The sequence below is a fragment of the Phasianus colchicus genome, chromosome 25 (assembly GCF_987193195.1).
Source record: "Phasianus colchicus chromosome 25, bPhaCol1.hap1.1, whole genome shotgun sequence".
In the NCBI taxonomy this organism is placed as follows: domain Eukaryota; kingdom Metazoa; phylum Chordata; class Aves; order Galliformes; family Phasianidae; genus Phasianus; species Phasianus colchicus.
This window is the reverse complement of record NC_143460.1, coordinates 948387-954386: the sequence shown is the minus strand read 5'-3', so window position 1 is coordinate 954386 and position 6000 is coordinate 948387. Positions and strand designations below refer to the sequence as shown.

At 59.8% G+C, this 6000-nt stretch overlaps 1 protein-coding gene across 5 annotated transcripts in view; it reads left to right on the top strand.

The window, feature by feature from the left end:
- Positions 1–2818: 2818 nt before the first annotated feature.
- The window catches only part of ATP2B4 (ATPase plasma membrane Ca2+ transporting 4), a 37803-nt gene continuing 34621 nt past the window's right edge, over positions 2819–6000 (top strand). For all 5 annotated transcript variants that reach the window (XM_090124673.1, XM_031605865.2, XM_090124675.1 and 2 more), the window contains exon 1: positions 2819–2958. The gene's annotated coding sequence lies outside the window, so the exon portion shown is untranslated. The remainder of the gene's footprint in view (positions 2959–6000) is intronic.

Sequence of the window (6000 nt, the reverse complement as noted above, 5' to 3'; positions counted from 1 at the left end):
CTCAGTCAGTGTTTCCATTAGAAACCCTGGGGTCCAATCCTGCTCGCTGCCTCCCGGCACAGTGACAAAACCTTCCCTGCTGACTCCAGCACAGCCACGCTGGATTTGTACCCGCAAAGATGAGATCAGGATCTGGCCTCAGGTTTTGATGGGTTTGTATCTTGGCGGATACAACTTGGCTGATTCAATTCATTTTGGGCTAAAACTCCACCTACAAGTTCCCAGCCTGGGAGACATTAAAGACAAATTATTATGAAGTTTCATACACTTTGTAAAGGAAAATTATCACTTAAGCCTAATTTTTACAGAATAACCTGGCAGACTGATCCTTTCTATTTCAGGGTACTTTTAGGTTACACACCGCTCAGGATTGCTTTCTGCTTTACTCACAGAATGCATGGCCAAGGAACAGCGCTCTGTCTTCTATAGAAAAAGAGCACCAAATCATGGCTAAGAGCAGAGGCTGCCAGCCAGCAGGGCTCCCAGTAGGAGAGGGTTTAGGAAACGTGATGCAGTCCCTCAGCTGTGAGCAGGACAACAAGGAGGGCTGAAGGATGGGGAGAGAAGGAGGCGACGAGAAGAGGGAGCAGAGCACAGGCACTGTCCAGGCAGCACCCGCACCTCCAGAGTGGGGTTAGCTCAGCATCAGCCCAGGGCTTGGATGACCCTGAAGCTCTCTGTGCAGGAACTCTCTGCTTGCCCTGCACCAGCACTCTGCTCACTTCTCTGTGGGGCTGTCTGACTTTCCTCCATGTGCTTTTCCTTAAATGTAAAATGGAAGGGGCTTTCAGCGTCAGTGTTTATGATTGCTCTTGATGTAATGGAAAAGCACCAGGCAGGAGCTGCTGAGCACCAGTGCTGTGATTGCTGGGCTGACACATTTTCCAATGGCTTTTGGCTGGTTCCTTCAGCTGTGTGCAAGCTGGAAGAGCCTCCCCTCAATTTCAGATGGAGCCCAAAGGGGATGCAAATTCAACAGGTTCCCCGAGGCAGGAAGGCTGATTTCCTTTGCGGAGTCCAAATCCAGATGGTCAGAGATTCCTTCCAAGATCAGAAAACCTGTTTTAAAAGGCCAGTATGTCTCAACAGCCATTCTGCATCCCATCCCTTTAGAAGCACTGTCCTTCCATCCAATTTTCAAGCTGTTCTGCAGTTGCTTGGACCAAACACGGTCAGTGCAGCCCTCTGTGCTGACTGTGCTCAGGAATGGAGGATGGCTGAGTTTGCTTTGAGGTACGAGACTTGCTCTTGCTGCGACAGTGCCCAGATTTCATAGTAAGGAACAACCAGCACCAAAGAAAACAGCAGTGATGAGCCCAGGCCCCTTTCCCCTGTCCTGCTGCTGGGCACTGGAGCAGTTTGGTGCCTTCCGTGTAAAGCCCCAACGAGACACTGTGTCTGTGCCATGCCTGATGCTCTGCAGTCGTTCTGCTGATTTTGGATAACTGTCCCTGCACTGCAACCCGGGGTGGCTGCAGGGCTGCAGGCTGCCCACTGTTGCACGCAGCTGTACAATCTGCTTGCAGAGCACTGCCCTGAGAGCTCAGCAAACAGACAAAGCACTCAGGGAGGAATCCCCTTGCTAAAGGCCCAAAGAGGAAACCCCCCAGGACTGTTCAGGAATGCAAAGTTATTGAGGTGTAGGCCCTCAAGGCAGGGGGAAACGTTACAAGCATTAAATAAGGGCTTGTGCATGCACAGATGTTACACTGGTTTGACTTGAACTGGGTTGCATGCCCAAACAACAGGATTAGTGCTGCGTTAAGGTTGCCTACACCCAGCGTTACACCAGCATGGCTGCATCGATGCCGTGTTACGTTTTCCTTACAGCCACTGCGTTTCAAGGGCTTCAGTTGAGTTTCAATGCATACTTTTCTCTTTGCTTCTATAATAAAAGGGGGGAGTGGTGGCTTTCCCTGGGCGAGGGGCTGTGATTCATGCTCTGCAGCTCAAGGAGCAGCTGTAGCCCTCCTGGGTTTCACCACCACCCCATGCTGCAGGGACAGCAGTGGCTATGTCCTATGAGTCGCAAGGTGGGGCAGACTCCCCCCGGCACGTGTCACCAACCACAGTGCCCACGAGGAACCCCGAGTGCTGCTCCAGAGATTTTGTGCCCCATGCTCGGGGCAGGGAGGACTTTTTGTGCATCCTGTTTTGCAGTGACCACACTGCCGGAGGGGGTCCAAGCTGCATGCATCATGGGGAGCAACCTATACTGCTTGAGGGAGTTTGCACCACTCCAGCAGGAGCTGCAGCGCAAGCAGAAGGGGGATACACAGACTTTGGCGGTGCAGGCGCTGTTCTGTACCTGCAATGCCAGGGATGGTGCATACAGTGCTTGGAGGTGCACCACCCAAGGGGGTGTCCAGAGTGCCGGGACTGCACGCAGTGCTGCCCTGCAGCTGCTCCTCCTAGAGGTGCACCTATACTGCTCGAGGTGGGGGGCACGCACGGACTACAGTGCTTGAAGGGGGGGGTCCACTGTCCCCAAGGGTGCATGCACAGACAGGCTGCTCCACGAGGGTGGCACTGCACAGACACGCACCTCCCGGGGGTACATCTGTGCTGTTCGGGGGGGCTGGGGGAGCGGGTGGTGCTTCTGGGGAGGCTCACAACGTATGGAGGTACACGTACCAACACCGGGCTTCCCCTGCACTACCCGACGGGGGCTCCTGGGGGAGAGGGGTGGTGTCCGCGGGGTACACCGATATCGCCCGAGGGGGGAACCCGCCCCGCAGCGCCCGGGGGACACAGCCCCGCCCGCCACCTCCCGTCCCCCTTAAGCAGCGGACGGGGCGGGCCGCCACCTTAAGGCAGCCCCTCCCCCGGCAGGCCCGGCCCGGCCCGGCGCGGGTTGCCATGACAAGCATTTTCTCCCGCTAGCTCCACAGCCGTCGCCGCCCTCCTTATGGCCGCCCGCGGGGGCTGCGCTGACAGCCGGGACGGGGCGCCGCGCCGGTGAGTGCGGGACCGGAGCGGGGGGAGGGGGGAGTTTGTTCCCGGGTGCCCCCTCGGGTGGGGCGGGGAGGCGGCTGTGCTGCCTCCGATGTTCCGTTGGGGGGGCGGCCCGCGGAAGGAGCGCGCGGCTTTCGCCTTCCATAACACCGCAGCTGCTGCGGGCTCGTCTGTTGGGGGGGCGTCAGTTGGGTGGAAAGCACGGGGCCGGTGCGGCAGGTGGGAGGGAGCGGGGGGGGGGGCTGGGGGTCCTTCTCCCGGCGGAATTTGGGGAGCGTGGGGGCCGCGCTTGTAGCCCAGATTCGAGTGGAGCCGGAGCAGTTTGGGGGTGGCCGTGACGCCCCGGGTCCGTGCGAACCCGGAGGGGCTCGGTGAGGAGGGGGGAGCGCTCCGGCTGTAACCGCCGCCCGCCACTTGTTGCTGCCCTTGGGGAAAGGGGGAGCGGGGGGGGGCTGCCGCGGCGGTCCCGCGTGGCAGAGCGGCGTGGGGGGGGTGGAAGGGGAGGGGGAGGGGGCAGGCACAGCTCGTGGACGCGGCCGCGGCCGGAGGGAAGGGCAGAGCAGCGCGGGCTGCGGGGTTGGAGGGGGGGAGCGCCTTGCGGCAGCCCGAGGGCAGCGCCGGGAGGTACCGCAGGGGCGGCTCCCCCTCAGCCCGGGGCAGGAGCCGCTCCCAGCCTGCGGCAGCGCCGGGCGGGGCAGGGGTTGCGGGCACGGCCCGGGCCGCAGGGCTGCACGGCCCCCCTCTTCCTGGTCGTTCTGGATGCGGGCGGGAACGGAGCGGGGGGAGGGACAATGGGTTATTGTCCTCTTATCTCCGGAGACCTGAGGGCGGGGGGGTGCTCGGCTCGCAGACCTGTTTGCGCCTCGGGGTGGGGCGGGGGCACCTCTCTGCATTCTCCCCCCCGCCCCCAAACGGGCGCGGCGCTCCCGGTAACCGCTCGCGTTGGCTGCGCGGCTGCGGCCGCTGCGCTCAATGTGAGCGCCGAAACGCACCTGAATCGTTAAACGGCGAACGGGAGGGGCTGACACCCCCGCCTCCCCCCGCTCCCAGCCCGGCGTGGTCCTGCGGTGTCCGTCCCCGAGCGCTGCTCCGCGGGGTGCTGCCTCTCCCCCGAGCCGCCCGCCGCCGTGCGGGGCTCTGTGCTCCGCAGCGTTCTGCGTTGAGCATCGCCGTATCCGCTCGTGCGGCGCTCCGGCCCCGTGCTGAGCGGCTGCGGGGAGGTACCGCTTCGCTCTGCCATTGTTGTGCGGCAGAAAGCGGTGGGGTGGAGCCGTGTGTAAGGAATTCCCCCTTCCCCGGGGCCTTCCGTCGCTGCTGAGGTGCCCCGGGAGCTGCGTGCACCCTCTCAGCTTCCCTTAGTTCCCGGCATTCTCGCTGACTGTTTCTCCCTCTCTCTCTTTTTTTTTTTTTAAAAAAAAAAAAAAAAAAATCAATGCGTATATAAATATATCCGCGTGTGTATGCATGTATATAATTTATTTTCCCCTTGCTATGCCATACGGTTTGCTCGTAGCATTTCCACCGCCTGTTGCTGCAGTGCTGTGAGCAGCCCGCAGGGATCTGCTGCCCTGTGCTGCAGGCACCACTGCTGCTGGCTGCTCCCCTTCTGCAGCTCCACTCCAGGGCTTGTCCCAGCCTGGATACCTCCCTGCAGTGTTCTGCAAATCCTTGCTGCTCTCTGAGCCCTCTAGAAGCTGCGCTGCTCAGCGGGGCCGGGGCGATGGATGCAGGTCTGCTGGGTGGCTGCTGCAGTGCGAGGAGGTGATGCTGCCTCCCAAATTCCTCCGCCTTGTTGGAGGCTTCTGGGATTGGATCCCAGGGATGCGGTGTGAGCACGGGATGCTGCTGCCTGATGTCTGGTTGAGGTGGATGGAGGCAGTGGTGTCTCTTCTGTTGTACAGGTGGAGAACTGGTGCATGGAAGGGGAAATAAATGGTTCTGGGTGAGCAGGGAGATGGAGTACATCCCTCTTTCACCAAGGCAATGAGAACCTGTCTTGTGCTTCTGGTGTTGTGGTAATGGAGATGTTCCTGGGGTAAGCAACTCTGAGCATCGAGCTTAAGTAGGAGGATGGGACACATCTCTTCATCCCTGCTCGCAGGATTGGTATGTGCAGAGCTCCTGCAGCAAGGAGGGATTGCAGCCCCAGCCTGGGGCTCCCGGCTCCTTGTGCCTGGTGTGGAGCTGTGCAGGAGCTGCATCCCTGCCACCTCCTGCTGGAGCTTCCTGAGCTGATGAGACATCCCACTTTGATGTTTTAATGAGTTGCTTTTGGCTTTAATACAGAAGGATAATAGAGTTTCCATGGTCTTATAAATCCTTACTCCTATATTTGCTCGTTGGAAAAGGGGTGGAGGGGGAGGGGAGAAAAAAAAAGAAGAAAGGAAATGCCTGGCACTTGTGGAGTGCATGACACAATGCTGGTGTGTCACCCACCTGTGTCACTCACCGGGACGGGACTCCCTGACACTCATTGAGCTCACTGAGTAAAGGCTGTGTCCTCCTGCCCTGGGGAGCTGCTGAGCTTCACCTGCAGGAGGCTGAGGTGTGGGTCGTGGGGCAGGAACATCCCTGTGGCACGTGCAGAGGGACGCAGGGACCGTGGTGTGGCGTGTGGGGCGTGGAGGTTTGGCTGTGGTTTGTGCTGATGGGGAAACTTTTCCTTCCATGGCAGGGATGAGTCGACAGTGGGCTGGGAACCAGCAGAGCTCTGGCATCCACAGGCTGACAGAGTGGAAATCTGTCCCTTTATTATTTTCAATGCCTAAAGTGTGTATTCCCACCTACTGAAGTGATTGGGATGTGGTGAGCAGTGGGTGGAAGCCCTATCTGTTAAGAGTTTGTCCAGCAGGGAGGAGGGATCCTTGCCTGCTCCTTCCATGCGTGGCACAGTGCTGTCCCGCTGCTGTCCACGCTGCTCTGCCACCTCCCAGGCTGCTGCTGTCGTCTTGGGTGCACAGAGGTCAGCGTGGTGCCCAGGGCGCTCCCACAAAGGGAGTGCAGCAGAGCCCTGTGCTGCAGGTCCTGACCCCAGCATCCTCCTCC